This window comes from Rhipicephalus sanguineus, chromosome 3 (genome assembly GCF_013339695.2).
Source record: "Rhipicephalus sanguineus isolate Rsan-2018 chromosome 3, BIME_Rsan_1.4, whole genome shotgun sequence".
In the NCBI taxonomy this organism is placed as follows: Eukaryota; Metazoa; Arthropoda; class Arachnida; order Ixodida; family Ixodidae; genus Rhipicephalus; species Rhipicephalus sanguineus.
In genome coordinates, this window is record NC_051178.1 from 199,009,454 (window position 1) to 199,025,173 (window position 15,720).

At 48.1% G+C, this 15,720-nt stretch overlaps 1 protein-coding gene across 2 annotated transcripts in view; it reads left to right on the forward strand.

Annotated features, from left to right (window-relative positions):
* LOC119388046 (dnaJ homolog subfamily B member 6) overlaps nucleotides 1-15,720 on the forward strand; it is a 351,281-nt gene that overhangs the window by 267,842 nt on the left and 67,719 nt on the right. The window lies entirely within an intron of this gene.

Genomic DNA, 15,720 nt, shown 5'->3' on the forward strand with positions numbered 1-15,720 from the left:
CTTTGTGGGCATATGCACAGCGGCGATAATGTTCTCGCTCGAGGGATGACCCGAAGTAAAGACGACTTGACGTACAGCAGCAAGACTCCGCGCCACTCTGTTTTGGATAGCGCCTCCTGTCGCACCGCGTATACAATCCAGATGTGATATCAAAGGTCACGTCCTTCCGTTACTGCGGAGCGTGGAAAGAATGATGCATCGAAGTCGCCCGAACAGCGCGTTTCCGGGGCGTAACCCGAGTGTCCGCGAGGGCAGGTCACCGGAGTGCGTCGTGGAGCCAGGTAGCGGACCTCCAGACGTCTCATTCAATGCAGGCAACACCGTCCGTGCGCTCTATATCGGCAACCGCTTTATCTTCTTATAATTTCTTTGTCTCGCTTCTTTCTTCGATGCTTCGATGGCGGAGCGGAGCAGCATACGCGGCGATGCATCGAGGACGCGGTTCGTGCGGAGGTCGAGAGTTCGCCGTATGCGGGACCGCGTCGGATGCCGTCACCGGTCTCGCATGCCGGCTCCGTTTGACGCCGCGTGGATCGATAAAATGTGATGCATTACGCGCACGAACGGTGTCTCGCATCTTCCGTGCAGGACTAGATAGACATCGTGCGAGTTGTGGTATGTATAGCGCGCTTTTGTGGTTATGCTTTCATCCGATCGAAACAAACGTTAGATGCTATAGAATCAGAACAGACGCTATAGTATGCCTTGACACTGTTATTTTCCTTGCCTTTTCTCTTCCACATGAACGGGGTAGCCAAACAGATTGTATACAGGGATAATGACTGCGCTTTTGCTTTCTTTCCTCTCCCTATCTCCTGCAGCCTCGGGGCCAACCCAGTGCATGTAACATGTATGCATATTCTGTGCTGTGTTCAATGAACTACATAAGATGAGTGGGGCTTTTAGGCATCGTGGAATGCTCATATTCGATGACAGTGTTCTGTTACTGGAACTTCTGTGGTACATTGGTCAAAGTTATAGCAACAAACTCGCTAGGACTGAGGACTGGTCATGTTGGTGCATACAGCACACTGAATGCGCAACATTGACGGGACACAGCGGAGAAACACACGCCGCGGAGTTCTCCTGTGCCCGTCTCCCTCCCTTATGACCCGTCAATGTTACGCTATCCAGCATACATTGCAGGATAAAGGCGAGCAGATGGTATATACAGATTATGCTGGCCTTTCTCGTTGCATGATGTTTGCGCCGCATTCGTGCTGAATGTGCCGAGTTACTTTTTCGGAGTTACTTTTTCTTCTTGGTGGGCGTTTACAGCCACTGGGACCTCGGCGTAAGTGGAGGCGTTGAGGTGTGGCGAGCTGTTATTGCCGGAGCTTCCGAGTGAAGTCCACTCTGACCCTTCGAGGTTTAATGCGAGTCCTGTTTCCGGCTACCTGCTTCCTCGCACAACCACTGCAGTTTCTAGAACACTGTGCGTGTGTTACTGAGCTGATGTGCATATTGTGTTCCCTTCTTCCTTCGGGCATTACGTATGCGTAGGTCACTGCTCACGCGCGCGTGTCTCGCCGCGGCCATCGGATTGAGAGCACACGGTCGAACATCACGGGGAGCGGCGGCGCGTCGTTATGCAAGGAGATTAGCGCGACCTCGCTGTCCGGAGCCCGTGGCCGCGCACGTGCGCTGGTATGCGCGTCACGCTCTGTCACCCCGCGTTGGTTGACTGAGTGGCCCCGCGTCTCGTAAATTGAGCGAGCTGGTCGGAAGGCAGCTGCGCATGAAGCGTAAGCGCAATTTGACGTCACAGCTTCCGTGGCCAGCGTCTGTATACACCCCTTTGTCTTCCGGTACTTTGGGATGGTTATATCCGCGCCCTCACTCGTGTAATTTTCTGCTGGCGGTGCTTCGCGCGCCGAGGCTTTTCATCCGGGACACTGCCCTGTCCTTAACCCGACACTATATTTGCCGTTGGTTCGCTGTGTGCTTGTGCATGTCGTGTGCTTGCGTACTACGTATCAGTTGGTCATTCTATGCATTACCATTGTCATCTGGAGTAGCGCACTATATGAATTATGTGGTTATGCAAACATATCCAACATGTATTTAACTATATGTCTGTTTATATCGTCTAATGTTTCTGTCGTAATCATGTGACTTCTCGCAACCTGTGCTACCATCGATTTTATGCGGTTGACTGTAAGCATCTATATGCATGTCCAAGGTTAATGAACGTGCACGCTGGCGCAGGGTAGAGTAAAAGGAAAGTGCTCTGTCGCATGTATTAGACACTGCAGCACAGTTAACTGACACGCACTGTGCGTGTCAGTCTCTTGGCCCTCTAAATTAGGTATACGTTTTAATTCACCGCGCTTAAAAAGATGTCGCGAGCTGTTGTGTATGCGAGTGATCCGTCATAGCATCTCTTGTGCGCAGCCTCGTGTTCCTGGAATACGTGCGCAGTTTTACGCTGCAGAGGTCTCACGCCCTGAGGGCGGAGTGCCGTTCATGCTGGCAACCTTGACAGCGCGCTGATTAGCGGTGCCACCGTGGGAGTGGCTTCTGCATACATCCGTACGAAAATGGGAAACGCGCTTTCCGCTGGCCGTGCTGCTGCAGGGGTAAAACGAGGGCACGCCCTGCTTTGAAAATAACGCAGCTGCATGTGAGAACGCGCCGACTGCACAGGTCGAGATAAAAGGACCCGCGCCAGTTGTGTACTGCATGCGCGGAAAGTCGATGCAAATCGGAACGCATTCAAGGAAAAAGGAAAGACCGCCGGGGTTCGTGACGTAACCCTCGGCGACCTGCAGGTACTGCTCTGTTTTGGTTTTTACACGGGTTTTTATTATTCGCAGAGCATGTTAGTATAGGTATGTTCGGTTAGTTAGACGGCGAACCGAACAATGGCGGCAACGGAACTATTAACGAAGGATGGAGGGCCAATGACGGAACTACACTTTACATACAACTGTGAAATGTCGTGAATTTGATTTAAGAGGAGATTTATGGACTCGGCCATGGAAGACGGCGATCGAGCGCTCCGGAAAGTGCTGCAATGCTCACAAAGTCAAACGCCGTTAATTCCGAACTACTCGGACGCATTGTTTTGCTTTCACCTGCGTTAGAAACACTACATGGTTTAATTCAGGCTCTAAAACGTACGCTTGACAATGTGCTTAGAAGCAGGATAACAAACGATGCCACGCCGCACGTTCACGTAATTACTCGTAAGACGTGCACGCTGTTGCTCTGGTTTCAATTTCAGCGCTCTACATATTTCGGCTGATACACGGTAGATGCGCTCAATTTACACTCAGCTTCTGTATATAGACTGTAGTATGCTTGTTATATTATGCTATATTAATGTGTATATGATCGATTTTTTCAATGTATGGGTATACATATCTCAAAGCTAACGCAAACGTGGCTCTAGTATTTGTAATTTAATCCATATCACGCATAAAAGCCTCAGACTGGGTCCATAAAACGGGCGAACAGGTCGTGTTCACTTTCGCTTCACTGCGTTTTGCTTGTGTGAGTGTGATACGTATACAAGTGCCTCGAACGAGCGATCTTTTCTATAGGCTGCTCTATACACCTAATCTTTTCCACTTTTGAACGAATTATTTTTTTTTGACGATCAGCAAATTTCATTTTTCCTTTTCAGAGCTAACGGTTAACTAGTTTAGTTTTCTCAGTGTACTTGTTCTGACTCGAGCCAGTCTTGGAGCGAAGAACCAGGCTTTCTATATTGGTAGCCCAGCGCGCCGCCAATATATTGCGATGGACGACGGGCATCTCAAAGCTGTTCAAGGGCAGCCAAGTGGCAAGGGTCCTTCCCTCGTCGGAGACATATGGCCGCCGTTGCGTCAAGCCACGGTATTTCGCTGCACTGTTGGAACGGCGCCGAAGTCGCCCTCCGTCTTCACACCGCATATCCTCTCTACAGCTTTCCGCCCCGTCATCTCCGTCTCGATAGACGCCACTACAGTGGCACTTTGTGAAATCCTGGCGCTGCCTCGATGAGGTTTGGCCAAGCTGGCTTTGTCAGGTGTACTATACCTCCCCCCTCAAAAGAAGCGTCGGCCAGTCCCACGCCCCAATGTTCGGTTCTCGGGAAGCCGGTGCATTGATTTGGCGACCACGGCAAACGTTATAGCCCCCTCGGTAGGATCCTTTCAATTAGCAGAATTTGGCAGAGTTTCAGAATCTCCGCGCTGGAACCCACGGCGTGGGCACTTACGGAAGGGAAGCAGTGGGAAGCCTTTGTGTGTGCCTGCGCGAAGAGCGTCGCGATTATTTCCATATCGTCTTATACCACCACGTTCTATTACGACAGCAGGTGATAATCAGCGCAAACGTGTGCTTCTACACAAAGTGGCAGTACCTATGATGAGCGTATTTTCGGCGTATTTCCAGAGCGGCATCACCTGACTCCAGTGTGTGCATTTTGTGTTGCGCTAGACGATTCTACGACGCGTATGGAAAGGAGTCCGTCTTTGCGCTGTGTTGCGCGGTGGGACGGGTTCGGGAAGAGCAAAAGGGTGGGGGGAGAGGGGTCGCCGCGGCGAAACTTCACCCCCCTTAATGGAGCACCCATGCGCGCACGCCTATGGGAACGAGCACTTACGCCCTTGGAGTGGCCGACATTTCGCTTTGCCATTGGCTCGTGGTCGGACTGAATTTCGAACCATCAGGATAGCATTCAGACCAATGCCGCGGTATATACCCTCTTTATCGCGCCATGACGGCTGCCTCCATATACGAAGCACTCAAGCGAAGAAAGAGTGCATTTCTCTAGAACTTTATCTCTGTCCCTTTTGCAAACTCCGATACGTCTACATTTGTCCCGACACTGAGTGCGCAGCCCGTCTGAGAGACCGAGAGGCTCTGATAAGGTGCTTTTGTGATCTCTAGCTGGCGTCGCTGGATGTGTGTTTATTGCGGAAGTATGGCGGCAACGCACAATAGACTGATAGCCGCCTCGCAGAGGAGAGAGGACGAAGCAGGAAAAGAAAGCAAGAAAAGATCACCGATCCGAAACAATGGAAAGACCGCTGCCTGCGATGACGCTCAGATGGTGGCAGTGCAAGATCATTCTAGACCGTATACTGCGCAAAACTTGGAAAGCTGAATGCAGCTGTAACGTGCTAATGCATGGTTTCGTATGGATGTATAAACGTTTATTGAAATGGGGGACCCACCCTTGACATTTCCCTCTCCAAATATTAATTGTAAAGTTTCGTTTGCGGCGTCCATGTTGCACGCCTACCGTCTTTTATCAGCAAAGTTTCGGTTTGCGCGCGACACTGAGCATATCAGGATATAAGTGTGACATCACGATTGACGTCAAGAGACACCTGCTTGATTTTTAAGTCACTGATATTGTGGCTCACGCAACTTTTTATTGTAACAGCCCGTCTCGACGGACATACATCCGTATCGATAGCGAACTATGTTCGGCATCGACTTGCAAATACGTTCTTAAAACTGTTTCCCCTTTGCCTAAGAAGTGCTGATTGAAATTTATAGCTGGCTCATGCCGAGTCTCATATCGCGTCTCCTCTCATCGCACCTTACGGCGAGTGTGCGCAACGTTAACAATCTCGTCACCCTCCTTACTTTCCAAAAAGACAAAAAGAAAAAGACAGTTATTGTCAGTCTTAAGTAAAATCTCGCTATTCTCGTTTGATATTTTATGATGCATCGATATCCCAAATGTGCCTTTCTGTTCGAAAGATATCTTTATGCTCTCTCGGCTCGAGATAATATATTTTCAGCGTCTGCGCCTATTGCTTATTTTCGTACGCATACTTGGACCTGCTCTACATATTCGGTCTACGTCATGCGTCGTTCTTTAGAAACCGCAAAACATTTCTCTAGCCATTAGCACTAGCTACAGTGGCAGTTTCTAAATCCGCTTCCCAGAACCGGTGAGCATAACTGTGAACGTGCTGCCAGCGAAAGACGGATTACCTCGGATAAAAAATGAAATCCGTGTGACAGTTTTCCGCGCTAGCGAGCGACGACTCGTTCCGTTTCGTTCCGCATCCTGTATTCCTTCCTTCCTTCCTTCCTTCCTTCCTTCCTTCATCCGCGCGCCCTTCGTAAAGATTAACTATCCCAGTTTTAACTATAGCCCAGTATTTGACATCATCATATATATCCGTGGTTCAGAGACGCGCGCAAGCAAACAGCGCTAATAATGTCGCCTTCGCGCACGGCTCCGCGCCAGACTTCGCCAGAGTGATTTACACTTGCATTTCCAACCCGTCTTTGCGTGCCTAGTTGCCGAACACAAACAGCTGTCCCTGCCGGCGTCGCCGACAGAGCGGAAGGTGATCTCCGTGACGCCTGTGGCGCAAGCGAGCTGTCATGCGGAGTGGCAGCGTGTGGACGCGTACCAAGAATGCGTTGCAGCCGTGCAAGCCTTGGCCGGAACACAGTGTGGCCCCACCTTTATGCAGGCATTGCTGTCGCCGATGCCGCATGCTCGCGGGACGGTGTGAACTTGGGTTCGGCTCGCCACGCAACGCGAGGTGGTTGGACGAGCTGGCCGACGTCCGTCCGCAACCTGCTCGCTCAGCAGTTCTATGGCTTCGGCGTAAATCCTATTTCGCAGCTGGAGTTGTTCCAAAGTCGCACTACATTTTGGCTGCCAGTCGAAATCTCGGCGGCGGTAAAATTGACGTCCGATGTACTCGTTAAGGGCGCCGGCAACTGCGATATGTCTTTTATAATGTGGCAGTATCTGATCAACGTAACACGATAGCGTTATATTCGAACCTCGTCCACTGTCAGTGGTCTGGGAGATTCTGCTGAGTCGTTTAACCTTCCGCGACGAGTAGGAGTTGCCTTGCTCTTCATGTGCCACCCGGTCGCTCCTGCTGCCCAGAAAGTTTGCATACTATATATAGCCGGTTGCATGTATTTACAGAGTTAAGGAATTTGTCATTTTCTCTTTAGATGGTGCGTGTGCAGCAGTGGGCAACACTTCTAGTAAAACCATCGGTCTGACAAAGGCATTTCGTCAATCAATAAACTATGATTAGTCGCTCAAAACACCGATCGCTATTACGATATTGCACAACCGATATACAGTCGAAAGGGACTAAGACAGCTCTCTACACTACCCGAAATGGCGACACATGATACTTTGTTGAGGAACCAATTACAGCAGAGACTGTTCTCGCTATATCACCGAGCGGCACATCTTTAAATTATTGTCGATCATTAACTCAATTTCTCACTCGTTTGATCGGCAGGGAGCCGCTCCTCTTACCAACCACTTCATCCTCCTCGGTCGTAGCGTCCGTCTGGATAACATTGTGTCCAACTCCACACGCTATCGTATCGCCAACGCCAGCTGTGGGACACGAATATCTGGTGTCCAGTTACAGCTAAACACGAAGTGAAGGAATGACGGACGATGTCAAGGACTGTGCAGCAACACAACGCACGAGAGTAGTGCTTCTAACCGCAAGCACGCGTGACACCATCGGAAGGTGCAGCCCATGTTCCGTGCTCTTTTTATTGCGATAGCAATTATATGGACAGTCTCGGCTGGTTTTTACCGCCGCCGTCATGCACCGTATATATATGTATATATATGTGTATAGAAGTCCCACAGAAAAATAATTCAGAAAAATCACAGCATATCCACGGAGTGAATGATGATGAGTGGGCGAAGCTGCGGAGGTTCATCGGTAAACCGTGAATCTTCCGTGAATTCTGCCCAGTACATCATCACCGACGTGAGATCGGGCGCGTTTATACTAAAGGTTCGACGAGTTATGACGACTTGCAGCTCACTTTAATTTTACATGTACGCTGTGAATTTTCATTTTTTAGAAAACCATTGCTTTAAAAGACATCTGGCGTCTTTCGTTAAGCAGCTGGCGTCTTTTCGTTTTGCTTTAGAAACATCTGGCGTTCTTCCGTTTTGCTTTTACAAAACATCTGGCGTCTTTCGTTGGTTTATTTCATCAATCAACGGCGTTTTGAACAAAATTTTTATTGTTTAATCACGCACAGGAGAAATCTCATCAGGCACTACCTTGGAGGTAAAGAATGGCTGCTAATGGGAATGAGAGACAGAAGAAGTCGGCTTTTAGCTACCGCTGCGAATTTTTTATTGTTCAACAACGCACAGGAAAAATCTCCCACCGGCACCACCTTGGAGGTCAAAGCGTAAGACTGGTTACGCACTACGACTACGACTACGAGGGACGAACGGGTGCCGCCTTAAGGAGCTTCGCCCCTAAAATGCTTCCGAAGCGCGGAATCGAACAAGCGATCTCTCACTCCGCAGCGCGTGGCGCTAACCACTATGCCACAAAACGCAGATACTTCTGGTAGCTAACGGCGAGCATTATATACGCACCCTTTACCGCAGTACTCAGAGACGGCAGGCGCTTATAAGCGTTTCTTCATTACCAGCGAGATGGCGCGAGGAGCGCAACGGGCGCACTTAAAGGTGTCGGCCAGCTCGCTCGCTTCTTCTAATATTTGCGCAGGGAGAACCTTGCCCTTCCGCTGTCTGCTCACGTGGTAGTTGCTGCCGGCGGGGAGATGTTTCTGCAGCGTAGCAGCGCGTCCATCACGGGTCGCTTTTCTTGCTATCGCATTCATTACTCCGCCCTTGCGGCGAAACTGACTTTTTTTCCTTGTGCTTGTTTTGCGAGTCCGGCAATAATTTTAATCATAATATGCCAACAGGCCCTAGAGCTTTTTAATAATAATAATAATAATAATAATAATAATAATAATAATAATAATAATAATAATAATAATAATAATAATAATAATATAATCTGGGGTTTTACGTAGCAAAACCACGATATGATTATGAGGCACGCCGTAGTGGGAGGCGCCGGAATTTTCGACTACCTGGTGTTCTTTAACCTGCACTGAGATCGCACAGTACACGGGCCTGTCATTTCGCCTCCATTCGAATGCGCCCACCGCTGCCGGGATCAAACTCGCGACCTTCGTGTCAGCAGCCGAGCCCTACAGCTTTGTGTTTAAATAAATGTATTTAACAACTTTGCTATTATACAGTAATGTACTGGATTCGAAACTTTGCAAGTGCAATCGATTGACGCGCAAAAATCAAAAGATGACCTGTACGGCGATGCCTCAGAACGCGGCACGAAAAAAAACCTGACACAACCAGGAATTAGTGCACCGAGAGATTATTCCATTCTCGACATCGCACTTAAGATTTCGAAAACGCATCAAGGGCGAGTATCAGTACAGGTTCTCACAACTGCGCTTCGCTTTGTCGTCGTGACAATGTTCATGCAGACTGAACGCGAACAATGAAGATACAGAGGAGAAACGAGAAGACGCCCAAGACGTGCACTGGTTAAGTACGTTCGAGGCCGTACATATTCATGGAAGCTGCATTCACAACCAAACCGTCCTTGCGAATCACACCGGCAGAATCTTGGTTAACCTCTTTACACTTCTCTCTCAATCCTCTTTTGACGTCAAGCGCTGAAGGTTTTTGCACAAGTCGTACCGCGAGGAGCGCCGCCGCAGTGTAGAAAAGAGAGAGAGAGAAAGAAGAAAAGGTCAGCCTTGCGGTGCAGAAACCATAATAGTATTCCTGACAAGCGCGTTACCTTGAGAGATTAGCCGTCTGTTTCGTCGACCTGCGGCTTTCCTTTCTTTCTATAACGCCGCCTATAGCTCAGCAGTGCAGCCGCGTCCCTGCAGTGAGTGGCTAAGAGTGTTCGCACTCGATCACTGGTTGTCATCAGGCCCATGCCGGAGGAAGGTTACAACGAGCGTCGATGGGGCGAAGCATTTGGGCCCCGGCTGGCAAACTGCCCGCACCAACCGAGGAGGCCCGCCGCCACCCGGCGCTGGCAGAATGGGTCGTTAACGACAGACTAATCGTAAAAGCACACGCCGCATGCGAACAACCCTGTGCAGAGTCATTATTTGCCTAAGAGGAAGGAATTTTCATATTTTCCCTACCTCCTGGCCATCGTTATTCGTTCCTATATAGGTTGTTCTTGCGTGTAAATTTATTTTGCGAGCAAGAGGTCGCTCGTTCGATTCCCGGCGCACTTTGGTTTGGTGGGACTTAATGATAAAGCTTCCTATGCCGAGGCGTTCGCCGCAAAAGGAAAAAAAAGTTATTGTAGTGAATGGTGGTCGTTAAGCCGCGCTACCAGCTATGGCGACCACAATGGTGATTATCATTATAAATGCTTAAAATAGCGCTTATCACGGTATAGTGACTTTCTCAAGCAGAAAGGTCGCGACGCATGTCCTATTTTAATCGAAATTGTTTAAGCATTGTCGTCTAAAAAAATCTGACACTTTCTATTATTCTTTTTTGTTGCTTTATTTTTTCGCATTTTCTGTTATGTTGAGACATGCCTTATCTTCATTTAATTATCTGGCTTTAATTGGTGCGCACCCTTCGCCAGTCTTTCGGGTCCCTCGTGATTGAAGCCGCGTATTCTCGGTTTCAGTGTGTATCGTTATCTCTCTGCCTCTTCCAGATATTCGCTACAATCGAGATAACAACATCGATGCCCGAGTAAACGAAAGAGCGATACTGCCGCACACGAAGAGCGACGATAAATCAGCCTCACAAGGAGATAACGACGTGGACAATTATGTACCAGTGAATGCGATTTTGCTCTCGGCTATAGCATTGCCACATGATAAAGTTAGTCGGGGGCGTCTCAATGAGCGTCACTTCGTAGAAGATGGCAGCCTGTTATAGCACTGTCACCGTCTGTTCGTCATGCATTGAGCCACGTCATCGCACTCAAATTAAGCAACTATAATACGATGACGAAAACGTCTTTATTTAGAGTTAGCTCGAAGGACGTGGCTTTGCAAATGTGAGGCGCACATAGAGGCACATACACTGTAAACGAAAATGTACCCAGCTGGGAGGTCTTGGGGGATGATGCTCCCGCCTAACTCCGGTGACCTCTCCCCAACTCGAACACATCGGAATTTGCCGGAGTATATACGTTCATTCACCGCCGTTCTCCTCCCGCGGCCGATGGATGGGAGGAAAAGGGCGCCCATTCCCTGAATATACTCCGGTGCACGTGCCGCAAATACGTCGGCGGCATCGCTCAGCGACGTTCATTGGCTGCTGGAGGAGTGACGTAGGCAGCCTCGCCGGCCGACCGGTTTCCACCAACACCTCCTAGACAGGTTTTCAGGCCTGCGAGCAAGAATTTGACGACAAGCCGCCGGCCGTCCAACCCGTCCGACGAGTTCGCTTGCCTTGCATTCCAATCCCCTGTCTCCCTAGTGAGCCTTCGGCCGTGTTCGGAAAAAGGAAATCGTTCCATGCACCTTGCGGACATTACAAGCGACTACAAGCGTCAACGAAGGTTGTCATCTCATCGACAGCAGCAAGTTGCGGTGCCCTAATCGCGTGATGGTGCCGTGCAGCAAACGACACATTGTGATCTCGCGAGTGGCGAACAAGCGGACGGTCGCGGGTGCGGCGCAAACCTGGTGAGTGAGCTCTTGTTGAATTATCTGCGTCATTTTTCTCGAAAAGTGCTAAAATTGGGTACTGTTATGTTGATAACCAAAGAGACCCTGACGAAGATGTACATATAATCTACTTATCGAGTGCACAAAATATGAATCACAACGAAAAGTATTACGAGCAAGTCTGCTACTTTTAGATAGAAGACCTTTCACAATGACGAAAAAACTAGGTCCATGGCCAACGGCAAGTCTTCAGAAAAGAGCGCTTGTCGCCTTCAAGAAGTTTCTTGAAGAATCGAATATTTTATGGAAATATTGACCTACTGCACACGATGTCGACTTCCCCTTCATACAGAAGGAATTGTGTTATGTTTGTGATAGTGCGTTTGATTTTATGTGTCATCATTTGTGTCAGTGTGTTTTCCTGTGTATGTCAAGCAATACAGAATATTTGAGTTTGAACGTATACAGGTGAACTGACTTTTCCCATTTGAACTTGTCATACAACACTTGTGTGCATATGAACCTATTAGACGTATATGAGCTGCCATGTGATGTTCTCCATGCGTATTTTGTACATATGAACCTATTAGACGTTTTAGACGTTTATGAACTGCCATGTAATGTTCGGCTGTGCGTATTTTCCTATGTGTTCTACTGTATTGCATTTTGTGCCATTATAGTGGCCGGTGCCACTATAATGGCACCAACCTCTCCTATTTCATCATTTCAATAAAAAAAAACCGAAGACTACGTTGGCATTACAGGATGGCAGTAAAAAAATCCAGCGGAAATTTAGAAAACGCGTTGTTTGGACCAGGTGTTCTTTTTTTTTTTAATATGGACAACTGCGGTAACTTAAACACAGCACTGTAATATTCGGAGCGCGGAGTGACCCTAGCGATATGCATCCATGGAAAACATCATAGTTGTGGGTTAATTCAATAAAGAGTAAGTTAAGTGATAAGTAAATCAAATTGGTAAACAGATATTGTTGGCCTGGTTAGTATAAATAAAAGGTAATTTTTGTCCGCTTTCGATATTAATATACGTCAGGTCGGGGTCTATCATTAAGTGTTAATATTCTTGATCTTTCATATAAACGGAACTAATAGGACATGGAAAACTGCAACCAGTATTAATTTTTTATATATTTAGCGAATTGAGCTAGAGAAATGTGTTTGGTACAGATTTTTAGAACGCATATAAGTGCTCATTTTGGCGAAAAAAATTATTTCATATGATAAGTGGCATCCGAAATATCAATGTAGGAATGTAATTGGCACTTCGGAGAATGTGGTCCGTCCATAAAAGAAAGGGAGAGAGGGGTGTCGAGACCAGTTTGTGGGAATGACGGGGACTGCGAAAGGAAGGCAGGGGTCGCTTGGCACAGAAACGGGTTGGGGGTGGAGGCGCGGACTAATGGCATGTGAGTGCCAGAAAGGAGCAGGCGCTAGCTGCGGGGACGCGGTGCTGGATGTTGGCTGCGCTTCATTGTGCTCTCGTCGCTTGTGTCCGGCGCTGCCGAAAGGCCCCGGGAACCAAGCCCGAGCAGACAGGCTGCACTGCAGGCGGCACAAACAGCTATGCAAATAGGGATAAAGCTGGGCAGTAGATCCAGTTCCATCGGTTCCCGTCTGCAATCGCCGTCGCCGACGGCCTTGTTCGCGCACCGGCCGCCAACGACGGCCTTCGTTGCATCAAGCTACATGAAATACATAGACTGAAGATAGCTGTTGAAATATTAGAATCCGCGACGCATCGAAAAGAAAATGAAAGCAAAACGGGAACAGGAGTTTGCACGATGTACACCGGAGGAACAACATGTGCGATCGGCGAAGCATTGCGTAAAGAAAGCCGAAGATCGAATAAGAGACGTAGGGTATCCTTTTCAAATGTTGGGAGACAATGTTAACATGTAGACAGAATAACAAGGTATTAAATATTCGGCAGGTCCCACGCCTTGTGGGAATCGGTTTCATGCGAAGCAGTGAGCGAGGCTGCATTTTTTTTTTTTTTTTGTTGGGCCAAGCGTTACGAGGTGGATCGACGTGTTTTTGTAAGTGCAGTAGTTGTGTACACATCGTCGTCTTACCAGGCAATAACTATTTTGAAAAATGTCCGTTACGAAAAGTTTCATGACAGAGCGGGAGCAGCAAATTAAGAAAGAAAGGTACAACACCAACTTGCCTCGAAGCCTGTTTTGGAAAGCAGAATAGAGGAACGCTTTTCTTATGGAGCGGTCGTAAGCATAAAAACTGGAAGCGCCTAATATGCGGGAAGTAGGACGATAAGAACAGATTGAAATGCAACTGTAATAACCAGTAATGATATTTTATAAAATTAGCAAGTTAATCGGGAGAGGCATTCGTGATACTTTCGTCGAGAGTACTGAAAAGACTGAGCAGAAGTAGAGGTATCGATTTATAATTGTATGGAAAAGTTTCGCGCGTTTTGCACTTTGTTCGCGGCGCGGAGGTATGTTTTTATCATAGAGCGGCTTGCTGACACCAGAGTATGTGGGATGTGCTTCTTTATATTGACTTCTTTGCGATATTGTGTACTTTGTGTGGTCCGTTTAATTAGTGCTGCTCTGTCAAACTGTGTCGTTAATTTTAGTATTGACTATGCTGTAAGAACCTGGGTGTTCTCATGGACTGCCACCCTGTATGTAATTTAATGAGTATCTGTGGCTTCAGTGTCCTCAGTTTTCGTGTTTGTGGCATGACTTAGTTCTCATGTACTACTTTTTTTGCTAAATTATGCAGGAAGAAATCAGCTGAATCCTGGCGTCGTCAATGAATCTGATGGATGGTCCGTCGTGGATGGTTTCCGGCGACTACGCTTCCTTCGTTTGTTGTGCATTCTTTTGCAGCATTCTGGGCTTCATTTCGACACGCTGCGCTGAAAACTTGAGCGCTGTTGGTTTCACGTGATCTGACTTCTGCTTTGTTTTTTGGTGGCCTTTTGCATATTTGTTTCTTGTATTGCTTTCCCAATTGCTGGCTTATGAACAGGAAACTGCAGCTTATTGTAAATAAATGAAATAAAAAGAACTCACGTGTTCTCTTGACTTTCATCTGCTAGAGGTCTGTGGATAAAAGTACTCAGTGACTGCAGTGTTTTGATGAGAATTCCCTTATGTAACCAACGCGTGACATGATCAGCATAGAGTGAAGAAACTGTAGCAGCGAAGCAAAGAGAAGAATAAACCCGATGCATCTCACTGAAATTCCGTCCGGACGGAGTAAGGAGATTCGTAAAATACTCCGGAGGTGACACGAAAAAACTCCGGATAGCCGGAGTGAAACAACGGCGAAAAATACTCCAAAGGTGCCACGCAGTCACTCCGGCCAGCCGGAGTGAAAGAACGGCAAAAAAATATTCCGGAGGTGCCGCGCAAAAACTCCGGCCAGCCGGAGTACAAGAACAGTGAAAAATACTCCGAAGATGCCACGCAATAACTCCGGCCAGCCGGAGTGAAGGAGCGGCAGAAACACTCCGGAGGCGCCACGCAATAACTCCGGCCAGCCGGAGTAAATGCTTTACTCCGGAAGTCCGGAGTATAAAAAACTCCGAATGGGGAGGTCGCTAGAGGACAAGCATTTTACTCCCACCTGGGAGTAATTTTTTTTTACAGTGTAGGGGGAAATCCAAATGGAGTCCATGGAACGACAACCACATAAGAACAGTCAATGCGGTCGCCGATCTAATCCGCACCTCGCTGCTGAGTGAGACACCTGTTGTTCACGCAAGGGGGGAGGAGTCCCGGTGTCTGTCATGGTGTTGACACTCAGAAAAGCGATTGACCTTGGCCGGTCGATGTCCAGGCCACAGTCCTGTTACTCGTACAATATCGGTAGGGGTTCTTTAAACCGCGGTGGTTGAGTGTAAATAACACTGGTCCGTGAAGAGACCTAAGTAGCAACATCTGAAAACTTTGCTAAGCGCGCCTCTCACGCAATATGGGATGGGACTTCGTCACCTTGTGTCGACTTTGTGTGCAGTTTGTTGTAACGCTGCACCGAGACACCCCCTATAAAGGGCAGCACGTGTAAGTTCGTTGTGCAAGATAGAGAGAGAGAGACTAAAGAAGGCAAGGAGGCAGGGCTACTCCTTGTCTACTCACTGGGAAAGCGGACTGAAAGATGAAGAAGAGAGGTTCACATTTTGCAAACATTTATACGAGTATTCATGTAGGAGTTACGGGCGCCTGTGACAGGCTTTACTGCCAGGTTCTTCATTCCCCGCACGAAACACGCGTCCCTCCGAGTCGACTGA